Source organism: Stegodyphus dumicola, chromosome X2 (genome assembly GCF_044657685.1).
Source record: "Stegodyphus dumicola isolate Sdum_Otavi_A_Nest chromosome X2, ASM4465768v1".
Lineage (NCBI taxonomy): Eukaryota > Metazoa > Arthropoda > Arachnida > Araneae > Eresidae > Stegodyphus > Stegodyphus dumicola.
The window spans coordinates 147,684,060-147,704,888 of record NC_140781.1 but is presented as its reverse complement, the minus strand read 5'-3'; the positions used below and the strand labels follow the sequence as shown (position 1 = coordinate 147,704,888).

The following is a 20,829-nucleotide window of genomic DNA, read 5'->3' as shown; positions in this document are numbered from 1 at the left end:
TTCATTTGAAATTTATGGAGAAATTTTAAAACTTATCTTGGTGGATTTTTTTCAGTTTGCACCAAGAATAAGTCACTTGGCAAACTTCTTAATTTATAGAAACCAATTTTCCTTTCCTTTTTCCATTGTCAACGAGCAGAAAAAATGTCATTGTTCATTATTTCAGATAACTTTAACAAAGAGCGTAAACCACATTCAGCATTATTATCACTTATAACAAACATGCCAGATATCAAAAACATGCCAACATGTAAATTCACATATATCCTAGGAAATTTTGAATAAAAACTCTACTTTTTTGCCAGTATGCTTAGAAATAAATCTACTTTTAAGATGATGGTAAAAATTGTATAGGTTATAATTCAGATTTTTTTTGCAAAATTTATAAAAATTATTTAAAAATACAAATTTTAACAATAAATCATAAAAATGGGTTAATTTTATTTGGAATGAACCTTAATTTCTAATTCTGGAAGAAGGAATCAAGCAAGTTTAATAAAAAAAGAGATATTAATAAATATATATCAAATTCAATTAACACTGAGGAGCGAAAATTTTGAGAGCTAATTTTTTTAAAAACTACTTGTGCGATTTTTACAAAACTTGACAGTTTGGCAGAATTTGAGTCATATAATCAAAATATGGGAAAAAATTGGCATGTCCTTTCAGAAAAAGTCCAATTTTGTATCAAAATACCTATATGAAGCCAAGAGTAATATATGCAGACAGAAAGAAGTACAGGGGGCACTAAAAAATTGCCACTGGCAATACTGTTATCGCCCCACTGCACTAACCATCTATGAAAATGCACCCTCATGGGTCACGCTAATGCCACACTCGGACATTTGTTTACATTGCAGAATTCATAATGGTTACATATTAATGGTGCATAATATGCATTACAGACAATAATGACTAAGATATACTTTACACGGGTACTTTGCAGTTGCATGGATAAATACATTAAGTTATTTACAGATGTACATATTTCTTTTGTGTTTCAGATTGGAGCTTTGTTGGTGGGAGAAGAGATTATGGTATGTGGTTCGTGGTTTGTTTGGTTTTTTGTTACACAGTTTGCAGTTTATTAGTTCATTCATAGTTCATAGTTCAGTACACAGTTTATAAATTCATTTCATGGCACACAGTGTTGAGCATGTAGTACTGGTGTATCTGTCACACACTGCACAGTATGAAGTAATTCTGGAAATTACGGTAATAGAGAACTAAAATTCCAGAGTAAGAAAAATGATTTCAGAACTTATCATTGAGCAAACAATGGAACAATAGACAAATTCAAAAGCAGATGCCAATGGTTGCCATATGGCATCACTGGCAAATCAAACTGGCAATGGCAAGTTTCAGATCTCCCAAAAGGTGACTTTAAAGCAAGTAATTTTCATTTTTTTTTTTTTTTTTTTTTTTTTTTTTTTTAGATTTAGAAAGCATTATAGTAATGCAAGAAAGAAAAAGCGAAGAAACAAACAAAGGTTAGAAAAGAATAAAATTTTCACATCATGGGCTTATCGTGACGACTTAGAATTAGAGGGCCCTTTGTTAATAAAAGAATAGTCAAGAAAAGCTGTACAGTAATACAAATACACAAAAAATATACTAAAAATCCTTTAAAACATTCTTCTTATCCTTCTTTCAATAAAAAATTCATTTCTTTAAAATATTTAATAAGGTGTAGACCACTAAACTGTACACAGAAATAGAACAACAGCAGCAGGAAATTCTTCTTACTAAATTTTACAAGAAAATAATATTCCAATTAACTTCATTAACAGTCTATTTTAAAAAGCTGGAGTCGTCTATACCCTATAGAATATTTTAAAGTAATGAACTTTTCACCTGAAAGCTCTAAAGGATGTTTTAATGGATTTTAGTATATTTTGTATATATTTGTATTACCGTACAATTTTTTTTGACTATTCTTTTATTACCAGAGGGCCTGTCCATATATGTATTACTGTACAATTTTGCTTGATTATTCTTTTATTACCAGAGGGTATATTCTAAGTTGTCACGATGAGGCCATGATGTGAAGATTTTCTTTTCTAACCTTTTTTCCTTTTTCTTTCTTGCATTACTATAATGCTTTCCAAATCTTTAAAAAAAAATTTAAAAAAAAAAAAAAAAAACTACTTGCTTTGGGGAAGATCTCAAACTTGCCATCAAAAATTTGTTTCACCAATGACACCAAACGGCAACCACTGGCATCTACTTTTGAATTTCTGTCTATTGTTCTTTTGTTACGTCAATGGTAAGTTCTGAAATTATAGTTCTCTGTTAATTTTTATAAATATTTTGTATTTTTACATTTCAATTCCAGGACACATGCCTTATTACTGTTCTTTTATTTGATTGGACATTGAATTTACTTCATATGGATTTGTTTTGTATATTTTTAGCCCAAAGGGCATTAGCCCAGAAGGGCTATTAATTTTGTTTTGGCATTTTGCTTTGGTTCATTATAAATGTCGGTTGACTTTTCAAATTGTTGCTACCAAATATTAGAGCCCCGCATTAGGTAAAATAAGAAAGATTAAAAAAATTAAATAATGAGGAATCTGCATGAATGTATATATGTTTCTTGCACTGTGAGAAAACAACTGTACCTACAGAAATCAAATTTTCAATAAGTTGTCCTGCACTACAACATGGGGTTCTGGAAGCCTGAACTTGAAATTTGGAATTTGTTTTATTTCATATTTTATAAAACTTTAACATATTTTTGATTACGAAACTTGATTTCAAAGCGAGCAATGCAACACTGTACAGAAAAACATTTTTATCTCCAGTGCACGAGACTGTGGAATCGGACTAAAGATATGCCATTTAAAAATTATTTTGCAATATTGCTGTTGAACTCAATTTCGTGGTTTAACCCTTTCCGGCACGCTACACTTTAAAGTTGGAATTTCACCCAAAAAATTTGTAGGCAGTCTATTTAGGCCTAGGAGAGTATGCAGGTATAATTTTACAAAGACTGCACAAACTGTTTCCGTTTTGTGGGTGTGTCCGAAGCGAACACATTGAGCCGCACGAGCTGCGATAGGTCAGCATTGCTGTGAAGCACAAATTACAGTAAAATACTTTGTCTATGATTTAAAAACAGTAGAATCTGATCTTTGTAGCAGATTTAGCATAACCCAGGGTGCACCATGGGAAGGCCTGCTACTCTACAGCCCCCCAAAAAAACCTGGGGAAAAAAGGAAACCCTTATTGTTTCAGCAATGCTGAAGCCTCTCCGAGCCATTTACACAATTTTAAAATTTATAACAAAAATAATTAAAATACTATAATACTTACAATTAATTATTGACTAGAAAAAATAATTATTAAATATATATACACAAATAAAAATCTACAGAAATCAAAACTAAGCAAACTATGCACGATGAAAGCAAGAGAAGAAAAGGGTCTGCTCTCGCTGAAAATCAAATACCTAAGTGAAAACAAAGCGCGGGCGTCTTCAAAAGCAAAAACAGAAAAGAATAAAAACAAATATAAATAAATCTGTGCTCTCAGCCTTCTCTATGCAATGGATACAGTGTTACACAATGGAGAGTTATGCAATGGATACAGTGCTCAAAGCGAGTGAAAATGTTACCGCATTTTAATTGCATTTGACATTTCGTTATTGCTACTTTATTGTAATTAAAGTATTAGTAAAATCAAGAATTTAGAATATTTTCAAAATGTCAGATACAGAAAAAAAAAACGAAAGAGAGTTTTGAAAACACAGTTAACGAAATTCATCAAGAGAATAGATTATGATAACTTAGATAATGCTGAAGCTGAATTAATCTTAGAAAAATGTAAAATCTTTAAGGAAGATTTCAAATCTCTATTTAGCGAAATTTATACAAACTGTGATGATGATAAAATAGACACTTTCGTTGAGGAAGTACAATCGATAATAGAGAAAATTGAGGAGGTTCACTTAAAAATTATTCGTAAGTTAAAGATTGACAAGGTCGTAAACGCAAATGGTGACAAACCTGTCGTACCTGAATCAATCTCTGAAAGTAACCAAAATTATCTTTACCCATATTTTGTGGAAATTTAACAGAATGGATAACATTTAAAGATTTATTTAACGCTAGTGTTCGCACCAATACAAATCTTTCTGGAGCTAAAAAATTACAATATTTAAAGAGTTCTTTGAAAAATTATGCTTACTGCATTATTCAGTCAATTCCCATAGCTGATCAAAATTTCAGTATTGCTTGGAATTTACTAGAAGAGAGATTTTCTAATAAAAGAGAACAGATATTTACTTTTATTAAAAGAATTCTTAACATTTCACAAATACAAATGGAATCTGCATCCTCAATATTAAATTTAGTAGATAACGTAAATGAAATAACTTGCTCACTGGAAATATTAGATCAAAGGATAGATCATTTTAGTGATACTTTGTTGATGGTTTTGCAAAAGCTTGATGTTTCAACAAAGTTGTGGTGGGAGCGTCAATTAAAAAAAGACGAAATACCAAAGTTGAATGACTTGATAAGAGTTTTGAAGAATTACGCTTGAACATTACAGAACAGTAAACCTTTAATTAGTAAAACGCATAAATCAGATAAACCAGTGTATAATAAGGTTTCTTCTCTGATTACTAATTCTACTTGCTTATTTTGTAAAGAAGATCATTTTTTACGTAGGTGTTCTAATTTTTTTAATTTACCAGTGCAAAAACAAATAGAGTTTGTTAAGACTAATAAAATTTGTTTTAATTGCTTATCTAATGTCCATAAAATTAAAATGTGTAAGAGTGCAAATACTTGTAAACATTGTTTTAAGCATCATCATAGCATTTTGCATTTAGAAAATAATTTCAAACCAAAAAATGCATCTAGATTCCCTTCACCGGAAGTACAAGTGTTTGTTTCAAAATCCCAAATTAAAACAGAAAAAAACTTGAATGAGGTTTCTCCAACTGTTTGTGCAAACAACTATGAAAATCACCATTTTGGAGCTCTTGCTAATGGTAAACGTAGTCATGTACTTTTGTGCACTGATTTAATTAAGGTTCAAAACTCACAAAATGAATTCATAAATTCTAGATGTTTACTAGATTCAGGTAGTGAAAAATCCTTCATTCGTCAGACAACAGCTAACAATTTAGGATTGAGCGTAAAGGATTCGAAGATATTAGTGTCATGCTTAGGTACTAATACAACTACTACTGGAAAAGTTGACTTGTTGTTTACACCTCATTTTAGTACTAGTTACAGAATTTTAACGTCCACTTACATAATAGACAAAATTAAAGGAAACATTCCAAGTGTAACATTACCTCTGAATTTATATGAAAGCTTCCAAGATTTAACTTTAGCAGATCCTACATTTTATGAATCAGGAGAAATTGATATTTTGGTAGGAGTTAACATATTTCTTACTTTAATCTATGGCGAAGTAATTAAAAGGGGCAAAAATCTTCCATTTGCATTTTGTTCTAAATTAGGATGGGCAATTGCTGGAACTACACATTTTGAATTCCCAAACTGTAAGCAGGTTTCAGACAACACGCTAAATGTAAACACAGAGGAATTAGTTAAATCATTTTGGGATTTGGAACAAGTTCCCACATCGAAACCTTTAACTAAAGAGGAAAGACTGTGTGGAAAACATTTCGTGGAAAATCACGTCCGTAGTGAAAATGGTTGTTACTCAGTAAAATTGCCATTCAAGCCTAAAAGAAATGAGTTAGGTAATTCCAGACCATCAGCCTTTTACAACTTTCTTAATCTGGAAAAAAAACTAATAAAAACTCCTGAAGTTATATCAACAATATAAAGACTTCATATCTGAATATTTATCACTTGGACACATGGAAGAATTATCCGATGATAATCTAGATAAAGTAAATTTTCATTATTATATACCTCATCACCACATGCTAAAAGAATCAAGTCTTACCACAAAATTATGTATCGTTTTCAATGCTAGTGCCAAAACTACATCAGGGATATAACTTAATGACACGCTAATGAATGGTCCCAAGGTACAAGACGACTTATTTACTATTCTTTTGAGGTTTAGATGCTATCCCATAGCCATCACTAGCGACTTATTGAAAATGTATTGGATAAGTTCAAATTCATGATGAAGATCGCGATTACCAAAAAATATTGTGGAGAGATGATCCATCAAAGCTGATTACAACTTACAGGTTGTGCACAGTTACGTACGGCACTACTTCAGCTTCATACCTGGCTACTCGCGTACTCAAACAACTAACAATTGACGAAGGAGCTAAATTCCCAAAGGCAGCTGAGATAATATTACACAATTGTTATATTGATGATGTCCTATTTGGTTAAAACACACTAGAGAACGTGGTAGAGTTCATTTCACAACTGAGTGAACTTTTACAAAAAGGTGGCTTTCAATTGCATAAATGGTGTATAAATGATCACTTGATTTTAAAAGCTGCATTGAATGCTCAGAAAGCTAATTCTTCATGCACAGTAGTTGATACTAAATCAATAAAATTATTGGGTTTGGAGTGGTATCCAACGCAAGACGAGTTAATCGTCACTTAGAAAATCTCGAAAACAGAGAGCATTCTACTAAAAGAATGATTTTGTCTTCTATTTCGAAAATCTTTGATCCACTTGGTTGGTTAGCACCTTTCATAATTGCAGCAAAAATCTAGCTTCAAGATATATGGAAATTACAAATCTCGTGAGATGATCCCTTGCCAGATGAAATCAATCAAAAATGGAAAATCTATTGTGAAGATATCGCAAATCTTGAATGCATTCGTATTCCTAGGAGAGTATTATTGCCCAAAGCTACAAATGTAAAACTTCATTGTTTCTGTGACGCATCAGAGAAAGCATATGCCGCAGTGATTTATTTAAAGTCTTCAAATAATTCTTCAGTTTCAGTGCAGCTACTAACATCAAAAACTCGTGTAGCTCCCCTGAAAGTAATTTATATTCCTCGTTTAGAACTCTGCTCTGCAGTTCTATTAGTGCATTTGGTTCAAGCTATGCAGATTTCATTGTTAATTTATGTTGACGATATTTACGCATGGAGTGATTCAATGATGGTTTTGTCATGGTTACAATCAAAACCCACACAAAGGCAAACCTTCGTAGCCAACCACGTTTCAGAAATTCAATGTCTTACCATCATCGCATTGGAATCACATAAAAGGGAAGGAGAATCCAGCTGATTGCGCATCCAGAGGTCTTTTGCCTTCAAAGCTTTCTACTCATGGACAGGTCCTCAGTGGCTTAATTCAAATAATATTCCGTTCTCTATCAACTTACCATTTTCAGAAGAGTCTTTAAAAGAACAACGGAAAAATGTTTCTTGTTCAATTGGAGCATTCGCTTCGCAATTTCCAGTCCTTAATGAAGTTTCATCATTCTTGAAACTTAAAAGAATCATCATAGTGTGTTTTTGGTTTGCGAATAATTCAGCTAAATCTAACACAAAAAGAATTAAGGGTTACCTTAAAACCGAAGAATTGCAATACGCTAGAAATGCAATTGTTAGAATAGTTCAAAGAGATGAGTTTTTTAATGAACATAATCTTCTGAAGAAGAACCAACCATTAAACTCAAATAGTAAGATCCTTTCTTTGAACCCCTTTATCGATAAAAATGGACTTATACGCGTCGGAGGAAGATTAAGACAAGCCAACATCGCGCAGGACTAAAAATATCTTATTTTGTTGGCCAAGAAACATCACATAACCCAGATTATAGTGAATCATTTACATGAATCCCATCTTCATGCTGGCCCCCTGCTATTGTGATCAGTGATTAGAAGAGAATATTGGATAATCCACGCTAGGTCAGTTGTAAGACAACAGATTTGGAAATGTGCGAAATGTCATCTTGTATGAGCTAAAATATCTACTCAACTATTGTCTGACTTACCATCGTCTAGAGTTGTTCCATCAAAGGTTTTCTCCAACGTTGGAATTGACTACGCCGAGCCATTTCAAGTGAAGCCAAGGTCGAGGAGTAAAACCAATGAAATGCTACATTTGTGTATTCATGTGTTTTACTACAAGAGCTACACATATTGAATTAGTAGGTAATATAACATCAGAATCATTTATTGCCGCTTTGAAGTGCTTTGTATCGGGAAGAGGAAAACCAATGGAAGTTTTTCCCTAGCTCAGATAATATTATACGCATCGTGAAACTCATAACTGCTAATGGAGTTTTCAAAAGGCCAATTCAGAAACTTAGTGTTTTACCTATCAGTGATTAAGTTTTTTTCTTCCTAAAGCATTATAATGTTGTACTTTGCTTTAAATATAATTAAGTTCCTACATTGTATCAAGGCTTCTGTGCATCTGTTTCGAGAACAATTTAGTTTCATTTCATAATTTCATATTATGTTTTCTTGTGAATATTTTAATGACACGTTTTTGCATAATTTAATATTGTTATGATAATTTCATATTGTAAAAGCTATTTAGATTTAAAACGATGTTTCAACTCCGGGCAGAATGTTTCGGCCGCCAGAGCTCTCTGCCTGTCTGTGAGATATTACAGTGGATGGACAAAAATATGGAAACACCTTGTGAAATGCATGTTTGAAAAGAAAAATTGATTTTAATGAAATATGTAGGTGGCGCTGGCGTTTTTGACTACTGACGCCACCTATACAACTTTGTAAATGTGCTAAACAGTTCAGTTGTTGTCGGAGTACTGTTATGTGAGGTTGTCATTGCATTATGTCAGAGTTAACAGACTTCGAACGTGGGCAAATTGTTGGAGCACGTATGGTAGGTGCTTCCGTAAGCAAGGTAGCCGAGGTGTTTAGTGTTTCAAGAGGTACTGTATCAAAGATTTATTCCGCATATTTGAAAAGCGGAAAAACATCATCTGCTAAATCACAGCGCGGACGAAAGTGTGTCCTGAGTGATCGTGACAGACGATCATTAAGGGCAATTGTGACGAAAAATAAGAAGACCACAGCTGCAAAAGTTACTGGTGAAATGAATGTTGTGTTACCGAACCCTGTGAGTACCAAAACAATTAGAAGGGAGCTTCATAAACATGGAACTGCTGGCCGTGCTGCAATTGAGAAGCCACTCATCAGTGATGCTAATGCCCGTAACAGGAAAAGGTGGTGTTTAAGTCATAAAGCCTGGACTATAGAGCTGTGGAAGCGAGTAATATGGTCTGACGAGTCTTCTTTCACATTGTTTCCCACTTCTGGCCGAGTTTACGTCTGGAAAACGCCATCTCAAGCCTATAATACAGACTGCTTGTTGCCAAGAGTGAAACATGGCGGGGGTTCTGTTATGGTTTGGGCAGCCATATCGTGGTTCTCTGCTAGCCCCATGATAACTGTGTCAGGGCACATGACTGCCAAGACTTATGTGAACATTTTGGCCAATCAAGTTCATCCCATGGTACAAACTTTGTTCCCCGATGGTGATGGTGTCTTCCAAGATGACAAAAACCCTGTTCACACAGCTCACATTGTCCAGGACTGGTTTTCTGAGCACGAGTATGAGTTGTCCCATCTCACCTGGCCACCACAGTCACCAGACCTGAATATTATTGAACCTTTGTGGTCTACATTGGAACGGAAAGTGCGTTCTCGTTATCCACTGCCAACATCGTTATCTGAACTTGCCACCGTTTTGCAAGAAGAATGGTATAATATTCCTTTGGCAAACATACAGGAATTGTATTTATCCATTCCGAGAAGACTGCAAGCTGTTTTGGATGGCAACGGGTTTCCTGCACCATATTAAGCAAAGAAACATGTTTTTTTAAAGGTGTTTCCATATTTTTGTCCAACCCCTGTATTTCGCACTGCGCAGATCGTATATGCAGCTCGCATTTTGTTCTTGCATTCTTGCAAACCCTAATTGTAACTTTCTCGCTTTACTTTTTGCTGTAATGTGTTCTAAAGTTGAAACTGCTGAATAAAGGTTAAACTGCAGTCCACTCGCATTCATGTATTCTTATGTTTATTAATTTAAATTTAAGATACAGCTACGCTACAACATGATATTTAATAAATAAAGGTAACACATAAAACATTTTTTTTAAAAAAGCCCCTTTGGGCATAATATAAAATATTTAAAACAGTTTAATTTCTTTTTCAGAATTTCTCTGCATCGAAAGGGGGACGTTCAAAACTTTTGTGTGAACTGTTATATTAAAATAATTTAGGATGGTTCATCAGCTAATTCTGAATGAACAGAAATGCAGCAGTTTTCTTCGAGGGAGGGATTCAACTGAACCTGATCTACCTCTTCTTGATAATGCTGAATCAGATTTGAATTGTATTCCTCTTCCTGTTTAAATTTTATATTTCACATATCTGTAGTTTCCAGGAATTCTTTTGGTTTGATGACAATCTATTGATATTTTTTACATATTTATTGGGAATTTTGGATTTTGCTGGTACTGACTTTCATTTCTTTCACATCTTTGTGAATTTGGTTCTAAATTTCTTACTTTATGTGTATAATATACTTATACATTGTAGGAGTCAAAAGTTCCTGGACCAAGTCTATAACGTAAAAGTTTTTGGCAGCACTGCGACTATGAGAACGTTTTTGTGTTACTACGTTCTCCCCCTTTCCTAAAAGTGGTTTGTCCCCAATCACATGGTCGAAAGCTCACAGCAAGAGCGTTTTCTTGTAGGCAGGTGCATTTAGTAATCGGCGATAGAAAGAAACGGTGTCAGTTGAGCAGAGAATCAATATCAGATTTTGTGTTTGCTTCAGAAAAGAGTGCTACGGAGACTTTCGAAATGTTGAAGCATGTGTATGGACGTGAAACATTATCGAGAAGGCAAGCTTTCAAGTGGCATCGTCATTTCAGAGAAGGCAGAGAAAGTGCCAGAGATGACGGCCACTGTCGCAGTCCCATGACTTTGCGCACCGATGAAAACATCAAAAAGGTGTCTGCAGCAGTATGTATGAACAGGCAGCAAACAATTTGCCAAATAGCAGAATCAGTTGGGATATCAGACGCTACATGTCAGCGGATATTGACTAAGGATCTTAACATGCATAGGGCATGTCAACACATCGTTCCCCGCATGTTAAACATAGACCAAAAAGGGAATTCGAATGGAAATGGTGAGAGACTTAATCTCATTTGCTGACAAAGATCCTTCCGTACTTGGCAGATTGTTACTGGAGATTGCGTTTTTTGTACGACCTGCAAACCAAGAGAGCATCGGCAACGTGAAAATCACCACAATCTCTACGAAAGCAGAAATTCCGCCAAGATCACTCTAAAGGAAAGGTCATGATAGAGGTATTCTTTGATATCTAGGGCACTATACATCTGGAATTTATCTCTGGAGGACACACTGCGACCAAAGAACTCTAAATCGAAATCCTGCATCGTTTATGCAAGTCGATCCAAAAGAAGAGACCAAAAATGTGGACTGAGCAGTCATGGGTGCTGTTGCATGACAACGATCTTGCTCACCAATCCCTACTCATCAATGACTTTTTTGTGAAAACGAAAACAACTGTTTTGCCTTGTCCACCTTATTCACCTGATCTCACACTCTGCTATTTCTTCCTATTTCCTGAACTGGCAAGACGCTTGCAGGGTCGTCAATTTCAATCTTCAGATGAAGTTAAATGTGCATCGCAAGTTGAATTAAAGAACATGGCCAAAATGGATTCCAGACATGCTTCAATGAACTTTACAGGTGCTGGCAAAAGTGTGTTGTTGCACAAGGTATTATTTCGAAGGAGGATGTGTTTCTGCAATTTAATTCATAATATTTTTTACGTTAAAGACTCGCCTCTGATCATAGTAAAAAAAAAAAGAGGTGCACAACTAAATATTAGAGCAGTCCTATATACAAAATTTTAACATTCTATGCTAATCATTTTTGAGTTATGCGAGATACATATATACATACATAGGTATGTACAAAGACGTCATAAAAAATGCCTTTAGAATTCATTTTCATAAAAAAAGTCCTTTACCGTGTTTGCACGTACAAATGTCATGCAAAAAATTGTCAAAATCAATTAGAGAACAGTCAAAATGGATATTTCCTTTGAAATATGTCCAAAATTTTTCATAATTACAATACATCCTTAATTTCATACAAGGATGTAAACATAATCATATTACAGTCAAATACAGAAAATCCGCCAACTCCTGAAATCCGCGTTGTCTCTCAGAATATAAACATTCAGTTTATAGGTTCTGGAAACCACAACATTGAGTACGAAATATCGAAGAAAAAACTACTTATTGAATAATAACGAGTCAAAACGGAAATACCAAATTATTAATATTGACATACAAAAGTTTAAAAAAATAATATAAAATAAATAAGATACGTTTTTTTCCCTTTAATCTGCATCAACGATTCATTCAACTCTTTGTTCAAGTTTACGATTCATTTTGTATTTTATGAGCTTTGTTATTTCATTTCACGAAACTGTTTAGTGCTGCCAATTTTTTATCCGGATATTTTGTGGATAAGTTGAGAATATTTTTAATTTCAGCCCTTTTTAATACAATGACAGATAAGAAACGCACTCGTGATTTTACTGCTTGCAGCGTTGAAAAATGTAAACACGTTGCATTGATGGTAACGGAAAAAGTGCAAATTCTGCAAAAGATGGAAGCAGGTGCTACTCCTCGATTTATAGCAGAATGGTATGGAATTGCGACACAATTGTGTATGATATACGGATTGTGTATGATATACGGAAAAATAAAGAAAAACTGTTGAAATTTTACAGCAACAGTGATTCTAACACCGTAATCCGAAACCGGAAATCTTTGCATGAGGCGAAATCGGCAAACCTCAATGCTGTGTACATATAATACAATGAATAATATAATCAATTTATATATGTAATAATAATTTAATGCATATAATAAATTATTGCAATAATGTATATAATAATTTAATTAAACATATCTAATACGCCTTATTCATTTTGCACTTTTAGTCCGAATATTATGCTTTATCTTTTCTGTCCTTAAATCCGCAAAATCAGCACAACCTTTGTTCCCAAGCTTTGCAGATTTCTGGAATTCTACTGTACTTCAAAATTATGTTAATTAATTTCAGCACATTTCAATGTTCTAAAAACAATTGGACTATTCTGAGGGTAAATTCAAGATAATACGATGCATCGATGTGTCAAGCATCAGCAGTAGAACTGATATATACATAATATAACTTAGTAAAAATAAAAATTTTCATTAGAATGTTTCTAATGAGAATAAGAATCACAAACACATTCATTACTAACAAAACCTTAATTAATAATACTTTGATCTAAAAAATATCAAAACAAAATTAGGTAGTGCTCACTTTAACTCAAAATAGTATATGAAATTAGTTAAAAAGCAATTCTTAAGTTATGTGAAATATTTTAATGTACCACTTTCTATACAATGAATTGAAACTAAATTTGTTGAGAATGAAGCATCATTATACTTATTAATCCATTAAAGGGTCAACTCCTTTTTAGATCATTTGTAACCTTATTTAATAAAAACCAAGGAAGTGTATAATATGATAGATTTTCTTTTTTCCTTAGCCTGTGTGATGAACTGCAAACTGACAGAAAACGATCCTCACTTTGCAACTTTAGAATGAGCTGGAACCCAAAAACAGAAATGATGGTAATAAAAATCGCTAAGAGAACAAAGATTTTTCTAAAGGAAATTGTTCCAAATAGTCACCAAAAAAAAGTTTGTACAGATTATATTGATTATTAATTGTTTTTCAGCTTCTTCTTTCACTGTAACTTCTTTCACTCTAGTCTAAGGAAATCAAGATAAACTGAATTGAGAAAATTGAAAGCCTCACTTTTTTACTATTTGAAAATACAGATGGAATGCAAAAGGTAATTCCTCCAGTTATAAGAAAGTGACAGAAATCATGATGTTTCAAAATTATAAAAATCTTGTCATTATGATATAATGCTAATAAAACATGAAGACATTTTTTACAGGACTTAAGAAAATAAAAACAAGTCGCAAGACAACAAAAAAATAAAATTCTGCTTTTTATGGATCAACTGACTGACATTTCAAAAAATGCAATACAGTACAAAGTCCGTAATCCAGACTCAATGGGTCTTCGACGATTCCGAATTAGAGGTTTTTACGGATTATAGCTCATCAATTTAAATCTGGTGAGATGGCATGCAGAAATTATACAATTAAAAATATGATATCGTAATTTATGAAATAAAGAGCAATTATGATCTAAAGAGTATCAAAATTTACAAACAAAAAGTTTAATATTTATTTGTTTACTTTATTAAACATTTGTTTCAATGTAAGTTGTTTTAAGTTGCTTCGTTTTTTTTTTGTGCTAATACTTTCTCTTTAATTCTATAAACAGACAATTTCTTATTCAGTTACAAAGTTCCACTGTTCAAGTCCTGTAATTGCTGTGTCGAGAATACTGACTAACTCGTCAATTGAAATTTTTTCGTTTTCAATAACCTTTCTGTCACTTTCTTCACTATCGGAAGCGGTATTTTCTGGATCTAGAACCATACTACAGATTTCACCGTCCATTAATTGATTGATGATTGGGGCATTGTCGTCGCAATGAAAAACTTCTGTTATATCATCTTCATTTATTACTGCTTCTTCACATTTCTTTACAAAATCCAATAACTGGAAAATTTCACCTTTAGTTTGCGATGTCCGAAAAACCTTCAAATTCGCAGCTATCATCTTCACCGTCCTCGCCATGAAATATGGTAGATGGCCATAAATTATGCCAAGCATTTTTTAACGTATTTGGAGACACATCCTCCCACGATCTTGCGATGCTCCGCACACCAGATTTTATGCTAAAACATTTCAAAAAGTCTTGAACAGTCTTGCCATTGTTCAAGAAATTTAACACAGATTTTAAAATTGCTACTCTATATTTGCATTTCAGCGCTTGCACTATTCCCATATCCATAGGCTGAATGATAGACGTACAATTTGGAGGGAAGAATAATACGGACATATTATCTTTCAGTAAAACCTTAAGTGAAGTATGTGCCGAACAGTTGTCAACAATCAGGACTATTTTTGAGTCATCAGGTAAACCAACTGAATTCAACTGTAACCGAGCCTCGGGTATAAAATGATTTTCAAACCAATCATTCATCAACGCTTGTGTCATCCATGCTCTTTTATTTGCGCGATATATAACGGGGCAAAATCGTTACTCCTTTAAATGCTCAAGGTCATGCATGTTTTCTGATTACGAAAAGTTTGCACTTCTGCGTTCCTGCAGCATTTGCGCACGCTAAAATTGTTAGTCTCGCTTTGGAAGCTTTAACACCAGTTTGAGCCTTTTCTGTAGAGGTTGCCAAGGTATTTATTTCACTGTACATATGTACATATTGCCAGAAAAGACCAGTTTCATCAGCGTTGTAAATTTGTTCTGGAGATAATTGTTCACTAGTAATGAGTTCAATGAATTCACGTGCAAATTGTTTAGCAGCTTTACTATCAGCTGAAGCTTTTTCACCTGAAATTTTTAATTGTCTTATACCATGGTGATTTTTAAATTTGATTAACTAACCTGTCGAATATGTGCACTCAGTGTTTAAGTTCATTTCTTCATGAAATACTTTGGCTTGAGCCATTAGCATTGGACCCATCAATGGCACGCCCTCACTGCGATGCTGTCTGATGCAGTCAATCATCACTTTGTCACGATCATCACTTTTAGCATAATGAACCCTTTTTCTGTTATTCATTGAATTGGGGTGTCGGAATCCACAAAAAATACAAAAAGTTCCTTTTTCTTTTTGCTTATGTCATATACAGTTGACTTTCCAATGTCATACGCCTCGCATAATTTTGAGACGGACATGCCTTTACCTATTTTTTGCAGCAATTCCATTTTTTGTTTGATGGACACCGAAACATGCTTTCGCTTTGTAGATCCTTTGGCAGCTCCAGATTTGGAAACTCTTTTTGACATAATCGAAAGTTCAAGCTGAATTTTTATAAAATTGCTCTAACAGTCTGCAAAAAATAATAAGATGGATCCAGTTAGAAGATTAAGGAACAGCGCAATCTGCAACATTAACTGAAATGCCTTAGAATCAGTAAAGATAATTTTAGCCAAGCTTATACCGTCTGTTATACATTAAACGCACATGCATAAAGCATACAAAAAAAAAAAAAAAAGTTTGTGGCTTTGAAGTCCAGATTATAAATCATTCTGGATAATGGACGTCCAGATTACGGACTTTGTACTGTAGTCATTTTTTCCACCCTTCCCATGACATTGTACAAGTATGATATTACCTTTATATCTCAACAAAATCAAGAATTTAAAAATGTTCCATAAAAAGAGATTAATTTACAATTCTGAATATTATTTCAGAAAACACAAAGAAAGGTAAAACATATCTGAGGCTATGAATATGATCTTTCAGACTTGGAAGCAATTAAAAGCATTTAACTTAATGAGTTACCATTTAGCACTCGATGGTGCGAAATTTAATAAGAGAAAGAACTGGCAACTCTATTGAAATATAACTTCATGAAAAGAATGGCTATTTTATTAAATTCAAAATAAAGACAAATACAGAAACTCTATTGAAATACAACTTGAAAAGAATAGCTATTTTATTAAATCCAAAATAAAGAAAAATACAGAAAATTCACAAATAAGAACACACGGAATTATTTTTGAGGTCCGGATTATAGATCATTCCAGATTATGGACGCCCGGATTAAAGACTTTTGACTGTATATGATTCTTTACCATTACTTACTCCATGACCAGATGAAGATCTTTTAAGACCCTAGGCACTTAAAAGGTTTTGGTGCCCCCACATAAGTTTAAGGCAGTTTTTCTTCATTCCTTCTCTGTCTCAGTTTTGGTTTACTGCACAATGCATTCCAAGATAAAGTCCCCAATGAGAAATTTTGTTGGTGTCCCCTTTTTTTGATGACCTAAGCACTTGTTTATATATTGCTTAGTTGTTAATCCAGCTCCAACTTATTCTCAAGTAAAATCATTCATAAATTTGGTAAAAGTATATTTATGGGCACACTCCTTTGGCGATTTTTGGCAGCACATGGATACCGAGTTTGTGCAATTCTTTGACTTTTTATTTTGGCTTCTGTAGTGGCACACAAAGACAAAATAACAAAACAAAGAATTGCATAAACTCGGTATCCATGCACACATCGACCTATTTTCACTCAAAAGAACATCCCAGAATTGCACAAACTTGGCATTGTGCAGTCCCTTGACTTTATCCATGTACACATCAGCCTATTTTCACTTAAAAAAAACATCAGAGAATTGAACAAACAAGGCATTGTGTTGCCCTTTGTCCATGTACACATCGAACTATATTCACTTAATAAGTCAAAGGAGCAGATAACAAAAAAATACATAATCTCGATAAACTACATTTTAAATCAAACAATGAAATAACATAAAAAAGTAAATTCATCTTTGCACTGCACAAAGGAAATATTCACTTACCTTATTTATGAATTAACATGTCTTCAGTCAAACAAAATTCCTTAACAGCATCCAAAAACTTCCTAAAATTATCTGAACTAGAATCTGTATACTGGCATCGCCACATAAATTCATGAAATAAGAATCAAAAATATCCTGCATAATGCTGTATTGTCTGACCATACACATTTCCTTCCTACAAACAGAATACTTAATAATGGCTACTGTGTAAACATTCATTTACACACTAGTCAAGTAATGCTCTTTTCCCCTTTCTTTCCAAATCGTACAGAAACTTCAAATTAATCTTATCACATTCAGCCATTTTACCATCTTAAACAGAAAACAAGCAATGTACTTTCTAACCAACACACACAACAGGCCCTTACAAATTCACCGCAATCATGCAACGATTGTCATAATAGGGTTTCCATAACATTCAACTAATCAGGCTACCATAAAAAACCACCACTTGGTGATAAATGAAAGAACAACTTTGCGATAATACAAGGGGTATCCTTCTCTCTACTCTAACCAATTATAATAAGAATTAAAAAACTCGTACTCACATTATAGATGATCATCCTAGACAGCAAAAGATAAAGAAGCTTTCTAGTTTAATTTTTAAAAAGTATTTCTAACCTGTCAATTACTTTAATACTCTAGAAAATGTTCTTTTACTAATATCTTAAATATGCAGTATATGCACCAAATCTACTAAGTACCAGCAACATAATGCTTTTCACCCATTACAATTTCATAGCTTGACAATTTATTACATATTAAAGCTCAAATATTACATTCAAATGACATATCACACACTCAAATTTAGGATAAAAAATTGTGATCAGTTATATTACAAACTAAAAAATTCATATCTATTTTAATTGTGACATAGAATTAAGTTAAAGAAATTAAATTAAGTAAAGATATATATATATTTTAACAGTTACTTTTAATTCATTTTACTTGTTAGTGATTTTAAATAAAAGATTGGCTTAAATAGTTCAATAATTATTTTTAATATAACAAATACCATTCCCAAGAAATTAATTTGAGGAGCCCAGTTTTCAAATTTAACATGTTTTTTTTTACCACAAATAAATATGAATATTAGAATGTTTCCCTAAGAAAGATTTCAATGAAGAAGCCCCTTTTTTTAAAATAAATAGCCCTTGTGTGCTTTAGCATAACCCAAGCACTCCAGCTATGGATGCATAGTATTGTATATAATACACGTCTTTTTAGCTAATTTTTGCCCTTGAAGAGCAATGATGCAGTCAGTAAAATACTCCCATTTAAATTCCTCAGAAGCTGACATTCTGAAAACTTTAAAGTATCACAATACACCATGATGCATTTTACACATTCCCAGATCATAACTATCTTACCCCACCTGGGAACATATCGATTAATTCTGACAATCTATTTGACAAAGATACACAAAAATTTACAGAAATAAACACTACTTTTTTTCCTTGCTCAGTATATACAACCCCCCCCCCATAAAATACCTATCCTTTAAATTCCCTACATTTGACTTCATGCACATATAACTTCAGTTTAAAAAAATCATTCTATAGATTTAATTCCTAACACTGGTGATTAAAAAAAAAATTGCTTAAATATGTTATATTTATATGGAATTATTTCAATGGACCTTTATATGTAAAAAAGGAGTAATAATATAAAAACTAAGGATGGAAAGCTTTAAATTAATTTCTCCTTGTATAACGTTTAAAAAATAAAGAAAATTTAAAATCCATTAAGTAATACTTTGTAAGTTAAATATTACGACGAATGGATTTTCCCATAACTGAACTCAATATTGACATACTCATTGAAAATAAAAATTACGTAATCCAAACACAGTCATTAAAGTGAAATGTTTTGCTTACATTTTTAGGTAAAATCAGGTATGCAATAACTTGAAGGCAAATACTTTTTAATTTGAAAGGCCATCTACATATCCAGCGTTTTCAGGAAATCTGTAAATATAAACATATGTCAGATACTCAGACACGGATATCATCAACGCAGATACGTTAACATTCGCAAAAATCTACACATAATAAACAGTTCCTAAAATGTTTGTGTTTGATAACTTTATGCAAAATAGAAACCTTGTTTGTGTTTTGCTTGACCTCTCTTCTCTTGCAATAAAACATCTAGTATTATCTACATGTAATGACAAGAAAAAAAAAAAAAAAAAAAAAAAAAAAAAAAGAAGTCTGAAAATTTCAGACGTTATTACCTTTGGTAAACTGAGATTATTATTTACTCTATCGCCGAGTTATAAAACGATCAAATATATTCTTAAAGTAACAAATTTTATCTTAACGATTCGTTTTCCAGAGTGATTCGTTCAAAAACACTTTTCCCCGAATCACGTACTCCTTGAAACCGGAAATCCTAAACAGCTGAATTTTAATTTCCGAGTTTTCTAAGTTATTTAACATTTTAAAACATAATATGTAGCTGAAATTAATTTTTAATTGCAGATTAATACTTTTAAAGGCACTAGCTAGTTTATTTTGCATTACGGAGATTTACAAGAATTCGAAAAAGATCCTGAACAGATTATCATTGGAAGCGTGTTGGCTGCTGAGAAGAAAGAATGGGAAGAATTTCTATTAAGCTTTTTGTGTCTTAAAGACGTATAGAGCATGATTACCATACATATCCACAAGCCCCTAGACTAAACACCAAAAATCATCCTATAATTTCTTCATAAAAACACGGAAAATGGACTTCTTATAATGTTATTGAACCTGTGTTGCTCTTGCTTAAAAGTCACTGGATAAAGAGACTTAGAAGAGTTTTCCATTTAGGGCTCCAGACAGTTTTAAATAGTCTTTGGATATATGAATGAAATCTGTGACATTTCACTAAAAATTATACCTCATTTAGTGTCCAGTTATCCATATTCTAGAATAATAATCTAAGGAATATATAGTAGTATATATATCTAGCATGTATCCGCATGCTAGATATTCAGTACATATCCGTTGAACAGTCATCTCATGGGTGTTTATCAATTCTAGGTAATACTAATAAGTCTGCCATAGTACATGGAAATTTCTTTAAACTGCTCTTAAAAAAGAAGGGATATCTCGCTTTCATTCTCTGTTTATAGCAAACATTTCGAATGTCATTCATTATTGAGCGTTTGAAACATGGATAAGTTTCAGATGTTTTCGAGCTACTTTTGCAATTTTTCGTTGTTCTCTTACACAGTCATTACTGTTCACAGAATTTACTTTGTATGGAATATTCTTTGTCAAGCCTGGTTCTAGTAACTTTTGAAATTTTAAAACGCTTAGCATTTATGACTAAGACAATCCTTCCCATGCTGTAAAATCACTGAATCTTTAAAATACT

At 32.9% G+C, this 20,829-nt stretch overlaps 1 protein-coding gene across 4 annotated transcripts in view; it reads right to left on the bottom strand.

Moving 5' to 3' along the window:
* Positions 1-19,857, bottom strand: part of LOC118192333 (pleckstrin homology domain-containing family B member 2-like) — a 132,198-nt gene extending 112,341 nt beyond the window's left edge. Inside the window, exons 1-3 of one of the 4 annotated variants that reach the window (XM_085809075.1) lie at positions 19,703-19,857; positions 19,347-19,436; positions 4,189-4,261 (exon numbers count right to left, since the gene is read on the bottom strand). The gene's annotated coding sequence lies outside the window, so the exon portion shown is untranslated. Of the gene's footprint in view, positions 1-4,188; positions 4,262-19,346; positions 19,437-19,571; positions 19,683-19,702 lie in introns of those variants that run through there. The other 3 variants (XM_085809076.1, XM_085809073.1, XM_085809074.1) reach the window with 3 other exon arrangements.
* Between the last annotated feature and the right edge of the window lie 972 nt (positions 19,858-20,829).